General features: G+C 49.9%; 1 long non-coding RNA gene across 2 annotated transcripts; it reads right to left on the reverse strand.

Annotated features, from left to right (window-relative positions):
- Positions 1–257: 257 nt before the first annotated feature.
- Positions 258–7,041, reverse strand: LOC308654500. 2 transcript variants are annotated; one of them, XR_014023279.1, is made up of 3 exons: positions 6,917–7,041; positions 5,571–5,715; positions 258–3,556 (listed from the first exon to the last, which is right to left on the reverse strand). It is a non-coding gene; the product is annotated as an uncharacterized lncRNA (long non-coding RNA). The 2 variants fall into 2 exon arrangements; XR_014023280.1 differs by having other exon boundaries at positions 5,571–6,280.
- Between the last annotated feature and the right edge of the window lie 18,557 nt (positions 7,042–25,598).

Here is a 25,598-nt window from a genome sequence, read left to right on the forward strand (position 1 = left end):
GCTGGGGGGCAGGCGGGGGTTACCAATGCCTCCAACAGATTCCCGTCAGCGGCCGAGGGCTTTCTCTCTTTGAAGGAAAACACATTGTTCATGAAGAAGCAAGGAACTCGGGGGATGTGAAGAGGAGAGCATACATGTGCAGGGGAAATTGTGGGGTCTAATACGCACACTCAAAAATTTGCTCAACAATCTACAGTTTAAAAATATAGACACACTTTCCCTGCCAAAAGTGAAATTGGTCAGCATTTATGATTTGAAATATCCATCCCATTCTTCATACAGGCACAAACCTAAATCTGTAGTTCTCCTAATTCTCACAAAGCTTGGCACGATGGTCGTAAGCCCGCACAGAATTGCCGTGGGGACCCTGTTCGTGGCCTTCAGATCTGGTGCCTACCACAGCCTGGAAGGGTCATGGTGTTTGGAGCAGGTCGTGATGGCCTCTCGGTGGGCAGAGCTCTCAGGACAGTGTGCAGCTCCAGCACTGGCACCGGCCCGGGGTCTCTGCCCAGCAGCACTGCTGTCCATGTGGGGTGCGGCTCTAGCTCCAGGCTGCTCACAGGAGGGCAGATTGTAACCCTGATCTCAGGTCCCTGTAGCTCTTTGGTTGATCGTGTGGAGAAGCCCTGGGGCTCCCGCTGTGTTGCAGTCCTCTGCAGTCCGCCCCGGGGAGAGGTGCCTGGTGCGGCACAGGCAGGGTCTCCAAGACCTCTGCTGCCCCAACCACGAGCACCTGGAAGAGGCGACAGCAGGCGAAAGTCAAAGAACCGCTATTCTCAGGAGTTTCCCACAGATGGGGACACTCACCAAACCTGGGCACACGCAGCCCCAGCGCAGGGTCACACCAGACCTGCCGTCTGCCCTCGAGCATGCCACGGCCTCCCTCCAGGAGATAGTCGTCCACAAAATGCCAGGGAGATGCCAGGACCAGAATCCTGATGATGAGCCTGGCCTCTGGGCTGCAGGGAACCCCAGGATCTCAGAGCCATTCAGAAAGCAGACGGGTCACAGAGCCCAAGCTGCGTCTCAGGTCAGTCTTCCAGAGCAGCCGCGGGCTCCAGTACCACTGTGCTGGGTCAGCTCACCTACGCCGAAGGCCAAGATCCTGGGGAAGAGCTATTTAATATGCACATTATCTCATTTTAACAATCTTAATTAAACAGACACTCTAAAAGGTTACAACATCCACCTCAAAGTTTAATAATAAATTCCAAGTCCATCTTGAGAGAAGAATGTTGGTTCAGCAAGAAAAGACAGAGGTCAAATGACATGGAATTGCAACAGGAGACAGACATTTTGAAGATCTCCCACAACTTGATTCCACCATATTCTGCATATCTGGGTACAATCATGGGAATTTTGAATTAAAGAGCTATCCATGTTTTAAAGCTGTAATCCATAGCTTTTAAAGTGGAATATTAAATGGCTAAAATAGCTCTCTCCTGTTCCATGCTGCAACTGTGATTATATGTAAATTTCTCTCCAATTAGAGAAAATGAGTGGGAAGCGCTGAACATCGCCCACACTGGCTGTCAGAGGAGTTGGTGTCACCGCGAAGGCCACTTGATTGTGTATGCGCCACTTGGCTGTGTTTGCAGATGTGGGGGGATTATAGACGCTCGTTGAGATATCGGAATGGAAAGAAAGCGAGTTTGTTTGTTTATTTTAAGCATCTTTTCTCTGGGTGCCCAGAGCGAAGAGCTCCCACGGGCAGTGTCCTCTGGTCGAGTCTGCCCTCACAGGTCACCTCCAAACAGCCACCCCTTCAATCACTAGCTAGGAAATTTGGGGACTCCTGCCATGTAAAGGTGTCTCCTTGGGTTAAAACTGCAACAACCCACACAACCAGAAAGGAAAGCCAAGGTGTAACTTGGGCCAATTGTTAAAGCAAGTGACCCAAACAATGCCCAGGTACAGAGGTTGTGGTGACCCACGGTGCACAGTGTGCGACTCACAGGCTCGGGGGAAAGAAAGGACACCAGCAGGAAACGGAGCCGAGTGCTGTGGCTGCGCACCTTCTCCCCAGCCAAGGTGGGCCGGTGCCTGGGGATGTGCCATAAGAGATATAATAGCATGCATGTTAAGGACAGTGGCCACTAAGTGCAACCCCCTGTTCCGGTCCAGGTGACCTGGGAGGCAGGTGTGGAAGTGCAGGGTGGGCTGGGCCAGCCAGCAAGGCTCCCTGCCGCAGCTGTGACGGCCCCTGCATTTAGTGACGTGCCCCTCCAAGGTGCCTGGTAGATCTGTGCACTGGACCATCTTCCACTGAGGTGACAGAGGAGCCTGAGATCCGCTCCTGCCTGAGTTAGACCTTGCCCCACCCTGTTCTGCACGTGCAGCCAGCAAAGAGGGCCTCGGGCTCCTTCCAGACACACGGCAGAGCACGCCTTCTTTAGAGCCGTCTCTCGTGGGTGTGCCTGAAGTGGTTCTGACCTGCTAACCTATCTGTCAGGGTGATCGTGGTGCCAGGCCAGCACATGGCAAGCACTGGAAAGAGGGCAGTTTCCACTTTTCATCTCAAAGAAAGAAAACATTTACATAAAAGTGCCGTATGTTTTACTGAAAAAGTGTAAAATGTAAAAATCACTTATGAAGTGCAAAGTGACGACACCCACGCTGCAGTATGCAATATTCCTCTACTGAAACGCAGAGCAAACTCCTTCTGATGTTAAAAATAGTTCATCATAAAATCACAAAGGAATCGGGGGCTGGGTAAGTGCTGCCCCTGGAGCTCGGGTGTTCGCTGGGCCTGTCACGCGGTGGTCTGCCGAAGGCGACAGGTAGCGGGAACCTTCTGATGTTCCATTTAGAGGAAGGACCTGAGAGCCGGTGCTCTGTTCAGCTCTAGCCCACAGGCTGAAAGGTCACCATGAAGAGCTGCCCAGGGAGTTGAGCGGTTGCTTGAAGGATTCATGTGCAGTCAGCAGGTGGGCGGGGCGGACCCAGGCCCGCTGTGCCTCCTGGACTCTCCCAGCCCCTCTGGTGGGGAGCGCCCTTCTCCCTTCCAGGGCTGCTCTGGCCCAGGTGCTCAGGGCCATCAGCCTCGCCTTCCAGGCTGACCTCAGAGGCAAGCTTGGGATTCCAGTGCCCTGGGCGCCGCTTCACAGTTATTTCCACATAAACACACACACGTGCACACACACACACACACACACCAATGAAAGTCGTGCTTCAGGTGGAAACAGGGTAACGCGGGCATACCTCAGGGGACACATGGTGTTGTCACCCGTGACCACACTCACAGACCTGAGCATCGGCTCTGGGTGAAGTCACTGAAGAACGAGGTCACGGAGGTGTGTGGAGCGTGATTTTACTCAGAGAGAGGACAGAAAGTGACACGGCCTAAGCCAAGCCCGAAAGCGACAGCCATTAAAACCTCCCGAGGTCCTGCACACCTGACCTTCCGCCTGGCCTCCTAGGTGTCCGTCCAGTGCCCCGCGGCACACACAGTGCTTCCAAGACTTCAGCCTCGGGGACCTTGGTAGAGTAGGCTGTTGGCAGGTCTGGAGTGGCTCACCAGCCCCAGGGACAAGAGGCCGCTCTCTGCAGTCCAGGGCTGCCGAGAAGAGGAGCAGGGGACAGAGCTGAACGCACAGGGCACCCCACAGGGGACTAGGTGCATGGGGCACCCCCACAGGGTGCTCACGGACAGGTGCATGGGGCACCCCCGCAGGGGCTCACGGACAGGTGCATGGGGCTGCGCTGCAGCAAGAGCAGTTGGCTCTCCCGATCTGGGTCAGAAAGAGGGGTGTGGTTATGGTCAGGTCAAGAGTGAGTCCATATGGCTGGATGGACCAGGTACACCCTGGGATAACTGCAGAGAGGCAGGCCCACCCAGAGCCAGGTCTGGACAGAGTCCACAGGTGCTCTAAGGGCTCTGCCCATCTGCAGGAGAAAGCAGCCGGCCCTCAGGGGTCTCTGGCCCTGTGGAGCTGAAGCCACCCAGGTGGGCCTGGGCAGGTGGACACTGGGCTCCTCTACACCAATGTGGCCTGTGCCTCAGCCCCCAAGGGTGCCTTGTTTAATTATGACATATGAAGACTTTTAAAAATCCATAATTAATTTTCTGTATTTATCTCTCTTTCCCCAAATATCTCACCATGAAAGTTAGAATCCTCACTTAGAAGTGTCTGCATGGCTCAGCCAGGGGGTCACCACCCTCCTGATTCCACTGCTGTCGGGGGAAACGTGTCCGTGTACGAAACACTCAGCCTGCGTGTGTGAGAGTGTATGTGTGTGTGTACATGTGTATGTGTGAGAATGTATGTGTGCTGTGTGGGGGTATGCTATATGTATGTCGTGTATGTCTGTGGGTGGGCTTGTGTGGGTTTATGTGTGTTGGCATCATACATATGTATGCATGTGTGTGGGAGTATGTGTGGATGTGTGTGGATGTGTGTATTGTGTGTTTACATGTGAGCATATCTGAGAGTGTACATGTGTGTATGTGTGCATAAGTTTGTGTATAGATGTGTTTGTGAGTGTACACGTGTGCATGTGTCTATGTGTGTGTACATGCATGTGTGCACCTGTGCATGTGTGTGTACACATGTGTACATGTGCATGTGTGGTCTGGCACTCTTGTGTGCTCTGATCCTGGATGGCAGGACCTTGGCTGACCCCCGCCCTTCTGGGTGTTCCCTCCAAGCCCTGGGTCACTGCAGCCACCCTCTGCAAGGGGCACAAACAGGTGGCATTGAGTCACCTCCTGGCCCTGGGGGTTCTTTTATCAATTTCCAATCAGCAGAGATTTCTAGAGGGAGACTACCCCATCCAGCAAGGGAAACCTGCTACTGTCTTGGCTGTCATCGGTTTCGGAGCAGCTGAGGTCCTGGCTGTCATCAGTGACCTCTTTGTACTTTGAAAGCATCTCAGGGTGTCGGGTAGCGGGGGACTGGGACGAGCTGTTGAGCAGCCACATCCTGCAGCCTTCCCTGCTTTTCCTTTCTCTAGGAAACTCAAGCACAGCAGCTGGGAGCTGGCTGGGTGTGTGGGTGCCGAGGGAGCCCTCCTGAGAGCAGCCAGGTGGACGCCAGGGCAGGCTGCTGCCACTCGACGCCGCCCCGCACCAGACTCCGTGCCCAGCAGAGGAGGCATCGACCCCACTGGGGAGTGCAGATGGACCAGGCGTCCCGAGACCCAGCTTCCCACAGCGACCCACCCCTCGCAGCTCTGGACGCAGGCCATCAGCTGCCCAGGGAACAGCACCGTCCTTCTCTGTCCACTCTGCTGAGGAAGCTGCCGGTCCTGGGGTAAACGTCAAAACCCTGTGGTGCCTCCCAGCTCCCTGGCAGCCACAGGTGCCCACGTGGGCCTGTGTGTCTCAGGCCAGGTCGTCCACTGAGGGTGGGAGAGCCACTGCCCCTCAACGGTCCCTTCTTTATGACCCCGCAACATCTCCATGAGGCTGAGAGCCACCGCAGAAGAGGCCGGGCAGAAGGAGGAGAGGTGCCCAGCGCCCTGGAGTCAGCCTGAGGTCTCCGTGGGTGAGGGGGAAGCCAGGCCTGCGGGCGGAGGAGGGCTGCGTCTGATTCACGCCCCTCAATCTGGGCTCACAGGGGAGGACTCACAATGGCAGGCAGCCCAGGAGATGACACTTTCCTTCTGCTCTTGTACCCCTGGGTGGCACCATCGCGGTCCCTGGGTGGTGGGTGCAGTGACAGAGTACCCAGGGTGGGAATGCCCTGTGTGCCATGGTGAGGTGGAGACTGGCCTCTGGTCGCAGAACAGAGGCTCAGGTCAGGAAGGGACAGCCGCGCAGCTCCACAGGCAGTGAGCTGAGGGCCCTGGGGTGGCACTTGGCTCAGGACAACCACCTCGCAGGGACCTTTCAGTGCTCAGCTATTCAGACCCACAGTTCCCCAGAGGTTCATCGCTAGCTTCTTTAAACTTGCAAGGAACATTTTAAATGCATGCAAATAAACTATTCCAGGCATAGGAAGGGTTTAAATAAACATTCTCAGTGAACCTAGCCAATCTTCTGGAATCAGAAACTCACAAAGATTATGTTGTTAAAGAGAATGATAGACAAATCTTTTTTTTATAAATAAACATAAAAACTCCAATCAAAACACCAGCTTGCTTAAACCAACAGTACACAAAGTAGACACATTACACATAAATAAGTATCCTCTGTGTGCTGAAAATTGCTGCGTATCAGGAATACTTGATAATCGATGTCACATGTCAATTCCAAAGAGTTTTGACTAAATTTTGTGTCACTTCTTTAGTTTAAAAACCTCTTGGTAAATGAGTATATATCTCTTCAGAATAAAATTACCTATGTAAAGCCAAAAGCCAACATTGAATTTAAATCTATAACTTCAGATACATTTTATTTAGTTCAGGATTTAAGAAGTCTTACTGCAATTATTCTGTAATAATTATTATTATCTGTAAATTCTGTTTTATTAAATAAAATTAGATGCGCAAAAGAAGTAGCACTATTAAGATATAAAAATGTTATCTTCATATAATTAAAAGGAAGCACTTCGTGGCCATCAAATGAAGAGTGGTGAAGTGAATTGGAGCATGATTTCAAAGTCATTAAAAATCATGTTTTAGAATACCAACTTGGAAATTTACATCCCAAAATGTCAACCAATCGACCTACTGAACAAGGAAGCTCGAGGCACCGTTCTGGGCAGCCGGTCGGGCGGCTGCGGAGCGGCCTCTGGCCCCGCGGGCTCACTCCGGGGCCGGTGAGGGAGTCCCGCCCGCAGTCCCAGTGTGTGGGGGCACCTGGGTGACTCGGACTGTCTCCAAACAAAACACAAAAGGGCTGGGGTGTCGCTCAGGGTTGGAGGCCCCTGGGTGCGGTCCGAGCACTGCAAGAAGAAATCCCCCCCTTCCAGTGTGGACACGGAGACAGAGACCCGCTGCCCCGCTGGTGTCCACAGCGCCTGACCTCTCGTACCCCGGTGGGTGCCTCAGACACGGTGGTCAGTGGGGCCCGTCTGTCCTCGAGCTCCTCTACAGTCTCCGACAGGGGACATGAGGACTGGGAGCTTCAGCTGGTTCTAAGAGAGTAGAGGGCTCCCCGCTTCTGTGGCCGGCCAAACAACTACTGCGCATGCGCACCCTGCCTCCGTGGCCTTGAAAATAATGGATGCGCATGCGCACCTCTCTGGAACTAGCTGCAGACCCGGGCCGCCGCCTCCTCCACCCTCCGCAGCCTGCCGCACCAACTGCAGACGCCCAGCTATCCTGCCAGGACCTTGTCCGTCAGGACCCCTGGTCGTGACTTCTCTCTATGGTGTAGTGATGAGAGCCACACCAAGGTTAAATTTGAAATCTGTGCTGCTCTGCTATTAAACTAAATGGTATATCATCAAAACCAGCAAAGAATGAGACCGCTGCCAGTTACCTCCGCATCCAAACCATACCCAGCCCCCAAAGCCGTCTTGTAATTTGCTCCGCGAGAAGAGCAGACACTCGTTATTTGTAGAGCCAGACGTATGATTATCTGGACAAAGATATGTACCATCCCTGAAGGCGTGATATGCTGCTCCAGGCTGACAAGCCAAGTTCGGCTCATTCTTGTCTTACTGACTCAGGCTATAGCAAATTTCATTAAGCATCTTGTGCATCGTGACCTTGGAAAGAACATCTGATGCGGTGATGATCCCTCATGTGCAAGCGCAGGTCCTACCGTGAGCAGCTGTGCCCTCATTTTGTTTTATGTGTACTCTCCCGTGTGGAGATGTCACAGAGAATGACAGGCACAGTGAGAGCTGTGGACCCCGGCCACGGTGAAGAGCGAGCTCTGGTGAGGGGAAAGGAAGCGCAGCCTGGCAGCCAGGGACAGCAGGTACTCCGTCCTAGCAGCTCCTGCCCCAGCAAAGCAGAGCAGTCCCCCAGGCCCGAGCGGGGGTCCCTGAGAGGAGGTGCGCCCTCCTGGCTGGAAGAGGAGCTGGCACAGCTCCACTCCCTCTGGCTCCCACCAGGTCTCCTCTCTGAGCACTGAGTGGCTGGGCACTCAGTGTGAGCATCACCATGACCGGCAGTTCTGCCATCCAACAGAGAGGCGCGGGCCTTCTTCCTGGTTAATTCTAGTCGGCTGTTAGTATTATAAAAATAATCTGTAGCTGTCTATTTTAATGTTTTGTAGGCCCAGGTGTAAAGGCAGGGGAAGGAGGTAGGACTTGGCAGTATTTGGGTTGGAACTGCTCCCTGCACGGGCTGTGATCAGAATGGGGCTTCTCGCAGTTCTGTAGAGGTTGACCGTGGTGCCTGGTTAGGCTGGCCTGGGGGGACCATGCGCGATCAGTGACTGTGCCTGCACAGACAGGCCTGCGAGTGGCCGTGAGTGTGTGGGTGAGAGGGTGGGTTGGCTGCAGTCTCCTCTCCTGCCAGGGAGATAGGAAGGCATTGAGAAACCAGAAGAGGTCACTCAGAAATAGAGTTGCTAAATGAATAAGCAATTAAATGTCTAAAAGTTGAAAATTGCTAACCTCAGGGAGTAAGTTTGGGGACCACTATGGACAGGAGGTATATCTCTCTCTCTCTCTCTCTCTCTCTCTCTCTCTCTCTCTCTCTCTTTTCTTTTCTTTAAATAAACCTTGCTGAACTCTGACTCTCTCAGATCATCTGTGTCATTTGTGAACAGTCTAAACAGAATGTAAGAAGGTGCAGAGCCACTCTGGACCAGGCCTGAGCCGCTGTGCGGGGCCTACCCCTGCTTTCCAGACCTTCCCAGCTACCTCAATCCTATCGCCCTCAATGCAGCTCAAAAGCGCTTTTTGTTTTCTCCAAACTGTGGTCACAAATACAGCTCAGTCTCTGGACTCCTCCAGACAACAGCCCAGCGGTGCACAGTGGATCAGGTGACCACCATATCATCTCCTGTCACCCTCTGCGGGAGGCTGGTGAGGCAGCCAGATGGGAGACTGAGGCTTGGGGGATCGAGGTGGCTCGGCTTGCTGTGCCTTGCTGTGTCATAGTGTCCAGGTCAGTGCTGTTTCCTGCAGCATGTGACACCCAGGAAGAGCTGCGGTGCCCCACCAGCTGGGGCAGCATGGCTGCGATTCACCGTGTTCTGGAGGTTCCCGTGAGCTGCCTTGTCCACCTGGCTGTGCTCTGAGGCTCAGCTGGCTTCTAGTCCACCGAGGTCCACCATCCACACACACATGAAGACCTGAAAAGAATGTTTAGGTTTGCTTTCTTTGCCTTGTTTTATAGCATGCACATCTCTAAATGGGCAGCAGTAGCTGAAGATACAATCATTCACGATATTTCCATCTTTTATTTTTATTGGTACCTGGGTTTTTTTTTGCAAAGATTCCATATGAATATTAAGTCAAACTTCATGAAATCCTTGTTTGAGGCACAGTATTCCATCTCAGTCCACATGGAGTGAGTTGCTGGCATCTGAATGAGGCGTGGATGATCGACGGGAAACCTACCAGACGGTGGAGTCACGCACCATGAGCGCGAGGTCGGTCGGGGTGTTTCCTGAGGTAGGACCACACGGTTTGGGGGCCGAAGCTCCTCAGTGCCCTGAAAGTATCAGAGCCGGGAGGGAGGCAGGGCCTTCATGCTCCCTCTCAGGCTCTAGGCTCAGGCCTGCCTTCCCCTCCTAAGTGAGCGGTGCTGAAAAGGCCCCACAGGAATGGAACCTGCGGGTGACAGCTGCGTGACCAAGCAAGAGCCACTGCTTTAACAGTGCAGGTCCCCCCAAACTGTCCCACAGGAACGACGAAGGAGGTAAAGACACTGGAGGCCCTCTCCATGCAGACGGCTCTTCCCTGGGCGAGACTTTGTGCAGGAGTGGGACTCCAGGACAGACTGGGTCTCATGGGCCAGCCCTGATTACAGTCACACCTGCTCTGTGTCCCTCAGAACCCAGGGCCATCGACACAGCCCTTCACACAGCTGTCCTGCTGCACCAGTGAGGCCGGTCGGGGGCCAACTGATGCTAACACAGGCGCAGGGCAGCTTCCTGACTGCCCGCCTCTGGTAGGGACACCCAGGGCCTCATCAGTAGGAATCACCAAATAGATTCTCTTTTCCCCCTTAACTCAACCAAGTGAAAAATATAAGCATTACTATCGCCTAGAGATAATGAAAACCAAAGTGACCCACGAGCGGTTTCCATCTATATGGACGGGTTGACGACTTTCCTGGTGAGAGAAACCGTCCTAATGTCCCCTCATTTTCCTGCTGCAGCATCCCTGTCAGGGACTCTGGTGACCAGCATTAGAGAATATGGCCTCATTTTCTTCCCCAGGGAGAACAGCCTCATAAAAATCTTTCTAAAGTCTTTAAAAATATTCATGTATAATTCAGAAACTCAAATCACTTTACCAACTAGAAATGTAAAGTCATCTGCCCTCATGAGCCCTGCAGTGTCCTGTGTGAAATGTTAATATCCAGCAAATGCTTCACGTTGCTCACACCCATGGAGCGGCAAGGTGCGGTCAATGCCCGGTTCTGGGGGAATGTGGCTGCAGTTGCAGCGGGTGGACTGCGCGAGCCCCGGCGCCGCAGGACAGCGATCCTGGTAGGTGGTCGGCCTGCGCTGCCCAGTCCTTCCGCAGACCGGCTGGTCCTGGCCCCCAGCAGGAGCTCAGCGTTTTGGAGACCGGCGCCCTTCGGAGATGTACCTGGATTTGCAGTAATGTCCTCCTGGTTGGCTGATTTCGTGTGTGTGTGTGTGTGTGTGTGTGTGTGTATTTTAGTTGTAGGTGGACACAGACATGTGTGTGGTGCTGAGGACTGAACCCAGGGCCTCACACATGCGAGACCCACGCTCTACCGCTGAGCCCCAGCCCCAGCCCCCCCTTTACACTTTGAGCTCATTTCTGGTTTCTCTGTTAAGAGAAAGAACCCTGACCGCCCTGCGGCCCTGCGGCACCTGGCTCCCCAGAGCGCCGGCCAGCACTGGGAAGCCGGTGGTGGCCGCGGGCTCCTCGAGGTGCGGTCACCTCCCTGCAGCTCCGTCTCCTCGGCTGGGAGCACCGCCTTCCATTCACAGGGACCCTCCCCGGGGTTCAGAGCTGGCTGAACAGGGGCTTCCAGAGCTGTGAGACCCGGGGAGCACCCTCGCTGGGCGAGGGACACCTCGTTTTTTTCAAAAGACTTTTTTTTCTTTTTTTTACATTGAAGACGGGCACAATACCTTGTTTATATACGTGGTGCTGAGGATCGACCCAGTGCCTCACACATGGAGACAAGCACTCTAGCACTGAGCCCCACCCTAGTGAGACCTCTTGGACCCTTCACCTTCCATCAAGCGCAAGTTGCTCAAAAGGCAAAGATCGCTCCTCGGAGGACAGAGGCTGCACCGTCTCCCATCTGTCACGGAGCCTGTGAGCAGCGTGGAAGCCCAACCTGCTGCTGGCTAGGTGTGTCTCACCTTTGGGCACACAGCACTGCCCCTCCGTGCCCTGCCTGGGCACACAGCACTGGCCCTTCTGTGGCAGTAACCACAGGCCAGATACTTCTTCATTCACTGAAGTGTCAGAAAGACTTTCTTATAAACACCGTAATCGAAAACAGTCTGCACTTTTCCTCAGTCAAGAATACAGCCATTTCAAACAAAACTCCCATTTTTCTGTGTGAATATACAAAAGCCTGGCTTTGCCCAACAGACATTTACCAGAACAGAACACATGATTCTTGATTTTTTCCCTTCACAATGGGAAGAACAGCTGAAGACTCTTAATTGAGACGACCAGAGCATACACAAAGTCCCTGTAATTCTTTCAAGAAGAGAGCTTTTTTTGGAAGGACTTTGAGAAAATAAAGAGAATAAATAAACTCTTGGTGGATGAATTCTTTGCTAAATTAAAGCCATCCACCTACCAAGTCAACAGAACTCTTTTCTTTTAAATTAAGTTCCGTGTCATCACAGGAAATTCTCCGCTTCTCTCGCTCCTCCTATCAGGTTAGTTATCGGACCTTGTACTATTTATTCTGTGGTTCAGAGCTGGGGGCCAGTGGCCTCTGGTCCTCGGCCTTGCTGCAGCTGACCCTGAGGACGGCCCTCGCCGGTTCCTCCTGCTGGGGACTGGAGCATGCCTGTGCACAGAGCATGCTCACAGTGGAGGCGAAGCTGCTGCTGATCCCAGCACAGCCGTGAGATTCACACTTTTGCCCTTGGATTCTCTTTCCTGCCAGCTCTGACCTTCAGTTCAAGCCGTGTGCTGCTCTCAAAAGGAGCAACCAATGCAGTCTAGAGGCGAGGTCAGACCTAAGGGGAGGGCAGGATTATGTGCACTTCAAGTCGCCTGCCTCTGAGATCATCGGCCACAGGAATCCTTCTTTGGTCTGGGGTTTCTGTGGAATCATTCTGTAAAGTAATGCATATGTTATGAGAGAAATCTTTCCTACTCACAAATGAAGCAAACTGGTTTCAACACTAGTAATTAACCAGGATTATGAATTTTAATTTACTACTATACCAGACATGGGTTTTCTGTGTGTGTGTGTGTGTGTGTGTGTGTGTGTTTGGCACTGGGGATTGAACTCAGGGACCCTTGACTGCTGAGCCACACCCCCAGCCCTACTTTGTATTTTGTTTAGAGACAGGGTCTCACTGAGTTGCTTAGTGTCTCACTTCTGCTGAGGCTGGCTTTTAAATCCTGGTCCTCCTGTCTCAGCCTCCTGAGCCTCTGGGATTACAGGTGTGTGCCATATGTAATCCCAGTGGCTAGACATGTTTATGTTGCATAAAGCATGTGAAAGCTCTAAAAGCCACACCTGTTCTCCCAGGACAAAGATACATGTAAATAAATCGTCATTGTTGTGTGCTGTGAAAATACCTTGAGGTGACAGTAGAATTGAGGCCTCACCTGTGGTTCTTGTGAGGTTTCCAATATTTTCAGTGTTTTAAGTGAAAACTCTGGATCTGCTTTTATGCTGCTATATGCCACTTCAAAAGCCATCAGACACAGAAGTGGTAGGAATGTTCAATACCAGCGGAGCGCGGGGTTCTCCAGGTTTGCTCCTGTTTCCTTCACGGTGATTTAACCATCTATTTCACCTCTGTGGGCGAAATGCAAAAGCCAGGCAGACCATGCCTGCAGCTGACCATGCCTGCAGCTGACGGTTTTAAACAAGAGACGATTCATGTTCCGGACCCACAGACGGAGGCTGCAAGAGCAAGCGTGCAGCCAGAAGTAGAAAAGGGCCATGTGTCAACTGCTCTGTCAGCTCGTCACCAGAGCTGTGCCTGTGTCGTTGGGTCTTCAAAGACCTCTCCACAGGACCCCCAGGAGGGTCTTCCACTGTGGCAGGACACCTGGTCTCCGCTCAGCTGGAAGGGCACTCATGGTTCGCTGGCCCGTCCACCGCGGGGTGCTGTCTTGACCTGTGGTGCCATTTGTGTATTTTCAAGTGTGATTTGATCTTGTGTGATGTCCCGTCCACGGCTCCTCCGTGCACCACCCAGGTCTGCATTTGGGTAGAGGGCACGGGAGCATTTAGTTCACCGAGTTGGAGAAGAGTGAAAAACCAGCCCATGAGTGTGTACCAAATGCTCCAGGGACGGTGGCAATGGCAGAGCCGCTCACTGGGAAGGAGGAGATGAGAACACGACAGAAGTGGAGACAAGAATTCCTTCCACTCTAACATGCACGCCTCAAGTTTCCACGGAAACTGTTGGTGGGGAGATTCGCATCTTGCATTTGTTTGTGTGTGTGTGTTTAGCAGCCAACCGCTGAACCACTGTGGCTTCAGGCACCAGGGTTGGGGGTGCTGTGGGTCTGCTCCAGTTTAATGTCACCCGTGCTGGGGTTTTAGGTTTTGTTTGGAAAAAAGCAGGGCATGTTAGGACAGGGACCTTATCTTAGGTTCCCAATCCTGCGTGCTCAGTGCCGGCGGGAAACAGGCCTAGGGAAGGCAACCTGTCTCAGAGCCCGCCTGGAGGGGCTCTCCCTGGCCTTAAGAAGGCAGAAAACAAACCTCAGCACCCTTCTTAACTTCCAGGGAACTTCCACATTGAGCCAACTGATTCCCCGGGGTCAGCGGTGGAGGTGACAGGTCCCTGTCCCCGAGCCTAGGTGAAACAGGAGTCTGCCACGCTGAGAGTGTTGCTCTGTCCTGGGGCGGGAGTGGACGAGGAGTGTCTCCTGGAGACTTCCTTTCGTCCCACAGAGTCAGACACCAGTGTGGTGGCATGAGGTCCCTTTATCTATACAGCAACCAAGCTGCTGTTTAAGTGACTTTCAAGAGGTGCCACGGAAACTCTGGGTCAGGCTGCTTCAAGCTGTAACCAGGAATTCTTCTCTGAGCCATGGCTTGGTCCAGGAGAAAGCTCTGGCTGGGAGGACTCCCAGTCCCTAAAGCGGTCCATCTCCTGACCAGCCTCCCTTCAGGGCACTTGCCTCTGGGACCCTGCCTCCATGAACCAGGGCAGCCACAGTTAGGTGGTTTGCAGACAGGAAGGAGGGCATGGGGCTGACTACAGAAACCAACAGCACAAAAGAGTCTCTTCCCTGATCCAAGGGACGGAGAGGTCATACACACCCAGGTGAGTGGAGGTCACCCGCCCGGCGTCCCTGCAAATCCCACGAGCCCTGGCAGCTCCACTGGACACCATAGGCCAGACACGCAGGGCCATCAGCCCTGTCCATGGGCCTCTAGGCTGCCAGCCTGAGCTCCCTCCAGATTGACACTTAGCCCCCTGATCCACAAGAGTTGGCCAACAATGCAGATCCAAGTGTGGTCCTTCCAAAGGACGGGAAGGGATTCTGAAAGCTGTCCTCACATACGGACTCTGGAATACCCACCCAGCACGAGCAACCCAGGCCTCGGTGTGCTGTGCGGTGACTGTGCTCTGGCCAGGCCTGCTCCCTGGGCTGCCTGTGTACAACAGGGCACAGGTCAACTTCTGACATCTTGGCTGGGCTCACCGTCAACTGCGGTGTTTTTCCACACAGTCTCTCCAAAAGCTGCACATGTTAGCCGCAGAATCATGAGCATTCTGGGGGGAAAAATATTCAAAAGCTATTTATAACTTTATTGAGTTGCTTTTGGAGCGTGGTCCTGGATTAATCATAGCATTATAAAAGACACTATGATTTCAAACACTTTTCTGTAATCAGTCACATGTGGAACTGAATATATAAAACTTCATTGTAAGTTTCAAAACTGACATAATAAAACATTCTTACTTTTGATAGGCCCGTGATGAAGACCTCGGGTCCTGGCTCACCTCGGTGAGTTAGGCAGAGAAGCTGGAAATGCCTTCCCCAGCTCCGCCTGCGGGCACCTCCCAGGAGTGACGTGGTAGCTCCCCTGATGTCAGTGGGGACGTCAGCTGTGGTGCCAGCCTCCTGGGGCCCCCTCTCCTAGGGAGTGACTTTGACAAGCTGCCAGTCCTTTCTGAAATAAGGATGATGATATTTACAAGGATGACTCCTTCCAGTCTTCTACCTGATTTAAATATAAGAACCCACTGAGAAAACATCCCATGCTTCCACTTCAGCTGCCTGCAGTAGATTGCAGGGCGCCTCAAGCTTGAGTCTTTTCACGGTCATTTCCGGCCCTGGCCAACAGCCTCTGCCCTCCAGTCACTGTGACAACTGGACCTGGGAGGCTCACGTGTGCCTGAGAGTCCCGCAGGACTGCAATGAGTCACCAACACCTGGCAGGCATGGAGCAAGCCACCAGTTACACGCTGGGCTCTAGGAAGGACTCGAGGTTTGTCCAGAGTGATGTTCTGCCCATTCCTGACCCGCCATTTTGTTTAAAAAAAAATGCTTTCTGAATGGTTAGCCCAGCTGCTTTCCTGAGATTGCCTTATGGAGCATTTTTTCTTTAACATTCAGATACTCTTTTCACTTTTAATGTAAATGAGAAAACTGATGATGAATGGCTTAAGGAGCACAGGTTGCCTCTGCACACACACTGGACGGCAGTTGTCTTCCTCCTGCCTCATGAGCACCCAAGGGCCCTTCCACACCAACCAGAGAACCTCAGCTTGGGGTGATCCTCACTGGAGAGCTCCAGCCATGCCACATGGGAAAACATGGCACGGAAACGAATTCCTGCATCTCTCAGTGGTAACTAAACCTGCAACACACTTGCAGACAGAGCCAGACGGTCACTCACTGTCCTCAGCTCCACCACGGGGGGTTGTAGAAGCCCTGCAGCTACAGCTATCTGAGGGATTCTGGAACCGCTCAGGAGTGATTCTGAGTAATTCAGGGCGATTGTTCTAAGGAGAAGTCAAACAGCGTCAGACTTGGTGGATCCTAAAGCTGAAGAGGGGCGAATGGAAGGCTGCAGCTGCCGCGGGTGCTCAGGGTGGGCCCTGCAGCCCGCAGCCCACGTCCTCCTGTTGGAACCCCAAGTCTGCAGGGTCTGTCCTGCGGGAGCCAGGCTGGACTGCCAAGGGGTTATTGAGTCTTAGTACGACGCACCACCTGGTGTTCAGGGGTTCCAAATAAGATAGACTTAGAGTGATAATGTGTATGATCAAGATAATGATCCATCCATGACCATCAAGATACCGTGAACTCAGGGTGCGTCTAACTATAACTGGTGGATACGGCACGTGAGACTGATCATTGCTCTGCTGATCCTTGAAAATACTGAGAAATAAACACTTTAAGCATTGCTTTGAGTTAAATTCGATATGAAATTCCACTTTTACTAAAAACACACTTTCTATTGTTTTCTTTTTATCAGTTTGAATAATTTCACTACAAGAAGAAACAGTGAGAACGTGCAGCTCCCTAGAGGGCTCTTCCTGGAGATGACGAGAGGCAGGACCCCTTGCTCCTCCCAGGGCTGTCTCTGGAAGGCTGCTTTGCAGCAGAGGAGGAAGTGGGCACTGCCTCAGAGAGGGCGAGAGACACAGAGGCAGCACAGAAACCCCGGCATGAGCGGTGGGGGACAGCAGGGCTCAGGTGGCAGAGCAATGGCATCGTGGGCTTCGGAGCTCGCCTCACTGCCCCAAACGCTCCGCAGGAACCAGATGTGGAGGATGTGTGCCTCCAGGGCCCAGCAGCCCTGGCCCCAGGTTCGATGGGCTCCAGGGGAGGCAGGGACATTGCCTGAAGTGGACAAAGGCTCGTCTGTATTTCTTTCCAAACCCAAACAGTTTGACTTACAACAGCTCCTCAAGGCTCAGGGCTGCAGCCGCGGAATCCCATGGCGGATCCTGTGGTGGGGGCAGCCATGTCCTCCTCCAGCTGAAGGTGGGGTGAACGGAGAAAAGGTGAAGAGCCGAGCTCTGTTTTCTAACTCCCCGGCCCATAGGGAGAAGATGAAGGCAATTTAGGAAAAAACAAAACAAAAAGAACATCCCGATAAGTTAATCTTTATAAGGTAAAAGTTTTGTAGAGAAATCTTTGAAGAAAGTGGCTCTAGTTTGCTTTTCAGCAGCTCCTGATGATTTTTGCTTTTCTAAAAAGGTGGGTGGCGTCTCACACAGGCCTGCTCACCCCTGAGCCCAGCCCGAGGAAAACGTCCCCATAGGAGGAAACCAGTCGGGTCAGCGGCAGGAGGGGCTGAGCTCTGCGGAACTGCACCGACTGACTGCATTTCTGAGAAGCCCACACCAGCAGAACGGCCAGCTGAGGCCCATGAGCACTGCGGCTGGCTTTATTGGTTTGAAAATAAAACCCCCAAATTCCAAAATCCATCAAAATGGAACTCCTGGCCTCCTGCCACCCCAGACGGACCCCTCCACAGTCTTCTACTGCACTATCGAAAACAGAGAGATCTTGGTTCCTGGACTCACCCATGACCAGGATCGGCGCACTTTCTTCATAAAGTGAAGCCCACATCAGCCGTGAGGAAGTGACCTCTCTTGAATCATCACGTTAGGGTGTGTGTGTGTGCTCAGGGTTAACTTGGGATTCCGCTTTGGCCGTTTCTTAAAAGCACTGCTGTGCATGATGTTGGGGGCAGCGAGGCACGGGAGGGACTGTGCCCACCACTGGTGTTGAGCTGTGGAAGGCTCTTCACGGAGCAGCTGAGAAGGAATTGTACCAAAGGGGGAAGGGAAGCAGACACCCACCCTTAACAAGGTCTCAGAATTCAGGAGGGGTGACTGAGGCCCTGGCAGGGAGCTGTCCACAGCCAGTCCCCCGTGAATCCCTGTTGGAGGCTCTGGGTGGTGGTGCACACTGTAGGCCAAATAGTGTAATGCCAGATTCGTGGGACCCAATAGACCTCCAGGAGCCGAATCCGATGCAATCACACAAGAGTCTTTATTGCAAGCTGGAGCCTGGACTCAACCGTTTCTGATGCAGCGGCCCCAGGGAGTGAGTCCTGGTCCTTTGTTCAGTGAGATTTTATAGGTTTGGGGGGATACTCTATGCGTCACAGCATCACACAGCAAATCATTCCATACACGGGAAACTCAAACAACAACTCTTCACATTGATTAGCACATTCGCTGGCGGGAACAAGTTGGGTAGGGGTGATTGGTTAGTATAAGAGGGGGATTCGTTTGAACTGATTGGTTTAGGCCACGAGGGGTGTACTGCTGAACTACATGGTTTCCCAACATGTTATCAACCACCATAAACTACTGGGGGGTCACCTGGCATCCCAGGTATTTCCCTGTCTCATGCTGATTGGAGGTTGCTAGGGGGTTGCTATGGGTCCCCACCTAGCCTGACTGAGTCAGAGACACCTGGCACAGCAGACCTCTCCTGTTATTTACAGACAAACAACTCAGCAGGGTGGGTATGTGCCTAGGAGTGCTCCATGGGTTTTTCCAAGGACAAGGGGCATGCCCCCTTCTTAGGACAGGCCTTGAGGGAGAAGCTGTTTTCAAAAATGGAGTCACATCAGTTTCTCAAGAGGAAGAGCCATTTCATTTTGGAATGAATTTCAAAAGCACTGGGGTAAACAGCCCTGTTCTGATACCTCTGATTCCCACAGCGTGAGAGAGTTGTGTCACTAGAGGGGACCTCAGGACCGGCCTGGCAGGAAGCGCACCACCTCCGGGGGTGGTAGCTGAGCTCTGCTGGGGAAAGCGTGGAGCTGGCAGGCGGCTGCTGGTGCAGTCTGCTGAGGGCAGCACAGGATGGCACCCTCTCTGTCCTTCCTGCACTGAGGTGAGCAAAGGCAAAGGGGTCAGGGGCCGTCACAGGGCCTATGCAGTGGGGACCCCACACCTCTCAGGAGTGGCTGATGGGGTGGGAGACCTTGGACAGACTATGGACCTGCCAGAGCAGGGCTGAGCTGCAATCATCACAGAATTTCACTTCCAACGTGGGCTGCCATGGGCTGGATGAGCCCCGTGCCCGTTCTCTTGTATACTTCACCCTCTTCAAGCAAATGTGCCAGGGCAATCACAGTGAGGCTCAGTGCCGTGGGAAGATGTGGAAGGTGCCCCTGTTCCCACTCCTCGGCAGATGGAAAACGTCCCCAAGAAAGAATCAAAGAAAAAAGACAAGCATTTCTAATATTCCAAAAGTATAAGAACTGGTCATGAATGTATGTTGTTCTGATCTAGTGTTTGTTGATACTAAATCTGATGATTCAATCAAGAAAAGTATGAGCACTTGAGATCTTGTGACCAAAGGAAATGTCTCAAAAATTCAAAGTTGGAAGTAGCCTGTGTTCTGAGACAAGGAAATATGAGGTCATCAACAAAGGACGTTCACGGATAAAAGGGAGACACAAAAATGGAAATATGAGTGCAAAAAGAGGAACTTGGAATGCTCAGCTGTTGGGAAGTCTTTCCAGGTGAACGTGTGTGTGCCTGTGGCAGGGGCAGATATCTAATGACCTCAGTGTGGGACACCGTGGTGTCTCTGTACCCATCTACGGGGGTCCTTGCAGGGGACTTGCAGCTTTCCACAGTAAGCATCAGAAGCTGCGCATCACGTCGGCAGCCCTGTTTCCTAGAGTCCTCGGGGGTTCCTCTCCTGGTTGGGGGCCCTCACCTTTTACTTGAATCACTGCTTTTTTTTTTTTTACACCTAATACCTTTATTTTATTTATTTATTTTTAGGTGGTGCTGAGATTTGAACCCAGGGCTTTGCACATGCTAGGCGAGCGCACTACTGCTACCCCGGCTGGAATTACTGCTGCTACAAACTTTAATAACTGCTAAGTCTGAGAGAGCCACTCTAACATGATGACCACTTCACAACATAAAGCCTCCCTTAGTTTACCTGGGCTTCTGAGACCTTAGCTATTGTCACCTGAAGAGGAGCATCTCCAGCCGGCGGCTAGCTGACCACCACATCACAGGCCCAGCAGCCGCAGAGCCTGGAAGAGGCCGGGAGTGGCTCCGGGTGACAGAGGGCTCTAGTGCTCCCAGAGTCTCTGGGTCCCCAAGTGCAAGACCTCGGTGGAGGAGTGCCCGGGAGGGGGGCCCTCGGGAAGGAGCTGCCAAGCCTGGTGCCCAAGCTGCGAGGAGGAGGGTCCCCAGCAGGAGGCCAGCTCGGGTGGGGAGGGGGTTTGTGAAAGCCCCAAGGACTCAGAGCCCTCCTAGGGAGAGGCCTGAGCAGCTCCGGGGACAGGACAGCACCACCCTCAGAGTCACCAGGTGTTACTGGGGGAAGGATGAGCAGCACCCACAGACGGGGAGACGGAGAAAACCAGGCAGGACCCCAGCAAGAGCCGGGACGCCCCGACACAGGACTCTGAGTCCATGCAGACTGACCCTGAGGGGGGTGGCTCAGGGGGAGACGTTGGCCTGCTGCTAAGTCACGCACAGAGAGAGCCCTTTTGACCATCCCCAGCTCCACAGGTGCTCACCCAAATGGACAGTCCCCACACGCCTCTCCAAACAGGGCAGGTGAGAAGTTAAGAACACTCAGCATCAATGTCGTCGATTAGATATTTTTGTTATTCTCCAGAGAATCATCTTTTCTTTTATAGAAAATAAAACCTAAAACAAATCATCTTAAACGAGTTACACTACCAAAGCAATGTTTACCTCCCTCGAAAGTCCAGACACAACAGTTCCCACTTTATTAAATATTCACCAACTGATAGCCAGTACTTATAATATACGATGCATTAAAAATCATGGAAAAGTCACTTTAATACTAATTTTTCATTTGTAATTTTTGTTATATATTTTCTCAAAACTCATTGCTAAAGGGATGGTTTTCTACATTAGTTTTAGGACTTTGAATAGATTTATTTTATGAAATCTTTGGATCAGAATCGTCAAAACATGATTTTTTGTTTATGCATAAAAATATTTTAACTTTTTAAAATTAGAATATTCACATTCCTCACCTTACATTTTGACCCACATCTTACAATTGATTCCTTTGCCTGGTTCCCTCCTCAGGATTGTTTCATAGGTATTCTGAAACAATCAGCCATCTCTTACTATCTCAGCTTCAAATGCAAAGGAAAAGGATGAGCAGGTGGAAGAGGAACAAGAGATCTCTGTCATATATATATATATATACACGCAAGTATTCTTTATTCACAAACCTTCTCCATTTTCCTGGGAACCATGGTGGCATGGTGGTTTCAGCCTGTACCACAATTTTTAAAAATTTGTTTTAATTAGTTACTCATGATGGTAGAATACATTTATGCACTTTGATATAGATGGGATATAATTCCTCATTTTTCTGAGTGTACATGTTGTAGGATCATACTGGTCATGGAGTCACATATATACACACAGTAACAATGTCTGTTTCATTCACCTATCTTTCCTATCCCCACCTCCCCTCCCCTCCCCTCCCCTCCCCTCCCTTCACTCCCTCTACCTAATCTAAGGTAATGCTATTCTTCCCTAGTACCCCCTGCCTTATTGTGAATTAGCATCTGCATAGTGGAGAAAACATTCAGACTTTAGTTTTTCGTGATTGGCTTCTTTTGCTTAGTGTTATATTCTCCAAGTCCACCCATTTACTGGCAAATGCCATAATTTCATTCTTCTTTAAAGATGAGTAGTATCCTATTGAGTATATATACCACATTTTCTTTATCCATTCATCTTTTGAAGAACACCTAGTTTGGCTCCACAGTTTAGCTATTGTGAATTGAGCTGCTATAAACATTGATGTGACTCTGTCCCTGCAGTATGCTGTTTTTAAGTCCTTTGGGTATAGACCGAGGAGAGGGATAGCTGGGTCAAATGGTGGTTCTATTTTTTTTTTTTTTGAGAGAGAGAGTGAGAGAGGAGGGAGAGAGAGAGAGAGAGAGAATTTTTAATATTTATTTTTAATTATTGGCAGACACAACATCTTTGTTGGTATGTGGTGCTGAGGATCGAACCCGGGCCGCACGCATGCCAGGCGAGCGCACTACCGCTTGAGCCACATCCCCAGCCCAAAATGTTGGTTCTATTGCAAGTTTTCTGAGGAATCTCCACACTGCTTTCCATAGTGGTTGCACCAATTTGCAGTCCCACCAGCAGTGTATGAGTGTACCCTTGTCCCCACATCCTCGACAACATTTATTGTTGCCTGTGTTCTTGATGATTGCCATTCTGGCAAGAGTGAGATGAAATCTTAGAGTAGTTTTAATTTGCATTTCTCTAATTTCTAGAGATGTTGAATACTTTTTCATATATTTGTTGATCAATTGTATTTCTTCTTCTGTGAAGTGTCTGTTCAGTTCCTTAGCCCATTTATTGATTGGATTATTGAGTTTTTTGGTGTTAAGTTTTTTAAGTTCTTTATAAATATCCTAGAGATTGATTCTTTATCAGAGGTGCATGTGATAAAGATTTTCTCCCAATCTGTAGGCTCTCTCCTCACATTATTGATTGTTTCCTTTGCTGAGAAGAAAGTTTTAATTTGAATCCATCCCGTTTATTGGGATGGATTATTACTTCTTGTGCTTTAGGAGTCTTGTTAAGGAAGTCAGATCCTAGGGTGACGTGGTGAAGATTTGGGCCTAATTTTTCTTAGATTAGGCACAGGGTCTCTGTTCTAGTGCCCTAAGTCTTTGATCCACTTTGAGATGATTTTTGTGCAGGGTGAGAAATAGAGGTTTAATTTAAAAAAAATTTTTTTTTAGTTGTAGTTGGACACAATACCTTTATTTTATTTATTCATTTTTATGTGGTGTTAAGGATCAAACCAAGTGCCCTGCACATACCTGTTGAGAGCCACAGCCAAAGGGGCCCCAGCAAACTTCCAGCTGCCAGCAAACTTCCAGCTGCCGGCTGATGATTGGCTCACAGCGGCCCCAGCAACATCTAGCTGATTGGCTCCTCTGCGGTGATGTTCATTGGGCTGTTTCCCTGCCCTTCAGACTGCCAGCTGATGATTGGCTCACAGCGGCCCCAGCAACATCTAGCTGATTGGCTCCTCCACGGAGCTGCTCATTGGGGGACTTCTTTGGCTCCGCCCACGTGACCCAGCCAATCAGCCTCAAGAGCAGGAGGATTGTGAGAGGTGGTGAGGTTTGTGTGGGGGTGAGAGGCTTGTGGGAAGCCGGTGGTGGCAGTTGGGCTCTGAGGGTTTTTATTAGAACCTTTATTTGATATCCTAAAAGGTCCATCAGATCCAAATTCACCCCGAATGTTAACGCCTGAAGCAAGAAAGGCATTAAAAATCATTGAAACATATATGGAAAATATGCATTTGGATAGAATTGATATAAGTTTGCCTTTATTATTTATTGTACTACCAACAAAAATATTCCTACAGGAGTATTTTGGCAAGAAGGTCCATTATTATGGATACATTTATCTTATTCTCCTAACACTATTCTTACTAGGTATCCTGAGGCTGTAGGACAATTAATGCTCAAAGGAATAAAAACAGCAAAGGGAGTATTTGGAATTTCTCCCAATAAAATTATTACTCCATATACTATGAATCAAATTGATGAATTAGCTAATGAGTTAAATACTTGGGCAATAATCATGTGTAAATCTAATGTTTCATTTGATAACCACTTACCATCTAATCCTTTATTGTCTTTTTGGTCATTGCTTCCTGTAATTTTTCCAAAAATGACAAGAAAAACACCTATCATGAATGCTCCAAATATATTCACTGATGGGTCAAATAATGGTACAGCAGCAATAGTTACACCTGATCAAACTTTTACATTTTTAGTACCCAAACAATCAGCTCAAAAGGTAGAGCTTATTGCAGTATTACAAGATTTTGTGATGTTTAAAGATTCTGTATTTAATTTATTTTCTGATAGTCAGTATATAGTTAATGCTATAATATCCCTTGAAGATGCTGGTAGGATTTCCCCTTCTTCTACTGTTTTCTCTTTGTTTTCCACTATACAAAGTTTAATCTGGGACAGAAAAGATCCATTTTTTATAGGACATATCAGGGCACATACAGGATTGCCTGGAGCCCTTAGTTTGGGCAATGATTTAGCAGATAAAACTACACATGACATACATATTTTCTCTACACTAGAAGAAGCTATAAATGTTCATAAAAGGTTCCATGTCAATGCTAATACTTTACAAAAGCGTTTTAAAATAACTAAGGAACAAGCTAGACAAATAATAAAACAATGTCAAAATTGTGTAACCTTTTTACCACAAGTTAATCTTGGAGTCAATCCTAGAGGATTGATACCTAACCATATTTGGCAGATGGACGTCACACATTTGCCAGAATTTGGAAAATTAAAATATTTGCATGTTACAGTTGATACTTCTTCTGGATTTTTGATGGGCTCCCTTCATGCTGGAGAAAAAACTAAAGATGTTATAGCTCATTGCTTACAAAATTTTGCCACTGTGGGCATTCCAAAACAGTTAAAAACAGATAATGCCCTGGTTATACTTCTACCTCTTTTAAACAATTTTGCTCATCATTTGGCATTACTCATATAACAGGAATCCCATACAATCCACAGGGACAAGGCATAGTTGAAAGAGCTCATCAAACTATTAAAATGTACTTATTAAAGCAAAAAGACAGAATTGGGAAGGGGTATATATTCCCCAAAGATAAACTTAAAATAACCCTTTTTACTCTAAACTTTTTAAATTTGGATTCATCAGAACTTAGTGCTGCAGAAAGGCATATGTGTCCAAAAAATGTACATAAGCCCAAGGTACTTTGGAAAGATATTCTAACAGGACAATGGAAAGGTCCTGACCCAGTAATTGTATGGAGTCGGGGGTCTGTTTGTGTGTTTCCACAGGAAGAACAGCAGCCGATTCGGATTCCAGAGAGATTAACTAAAGTCCTGACCCAGTGATTGTCTGGAGTCGGGGGCCTGTTTGTGTATTTCCACAGGGAGAACAGCAGCCGATTTGGATTCCAGAGAGATTAACTAAAGCAATTTCTACAGACCAAAAAGAAGATGATTTGGCTCAAATCCATAACAGCTGATATCCAAAACTCCAATTTGGCTATCCTTACATCTGCGACAGAACCAGAATGCTTTTTTCAATATCTATTTTATTATTGCCCTTTCCCATATCATGAAGTTCTATTTTGTTTTTTGAGCTCATACAGACCTAGGTTAATGTTTTGCTGATCAGTTCTATTTTTTTTTTTTTTTGACTATAGAGTTTTTAAACATTGCAGTGGAGATTTCACCTGTAAAAAGTTATAAGGCCTTTACTATTATGTTATGTGTTATATGTATTATATTATGTGTGCACACTTGTGTTTTGTGTTATATGTTTGAATGTACGTATGTCCATATATCATATTTGATGAGCGCTCATGAAAAAATGGATCCAAATTTTTTTTTTATTCACGTGATTTAAATGGTTT

Source organism: Spermophilus citellus (genome assembly GCF_964194105.1).
Source record: "Spermophilus citellus genome assembly, chromosome: 8".
Taxonomy (NCBI): Eukaryota; Metazoa; Chordata; class Mammalia; order Rodentia; family Sciuridae; genus Spermophilus; species Spermophilus citellus.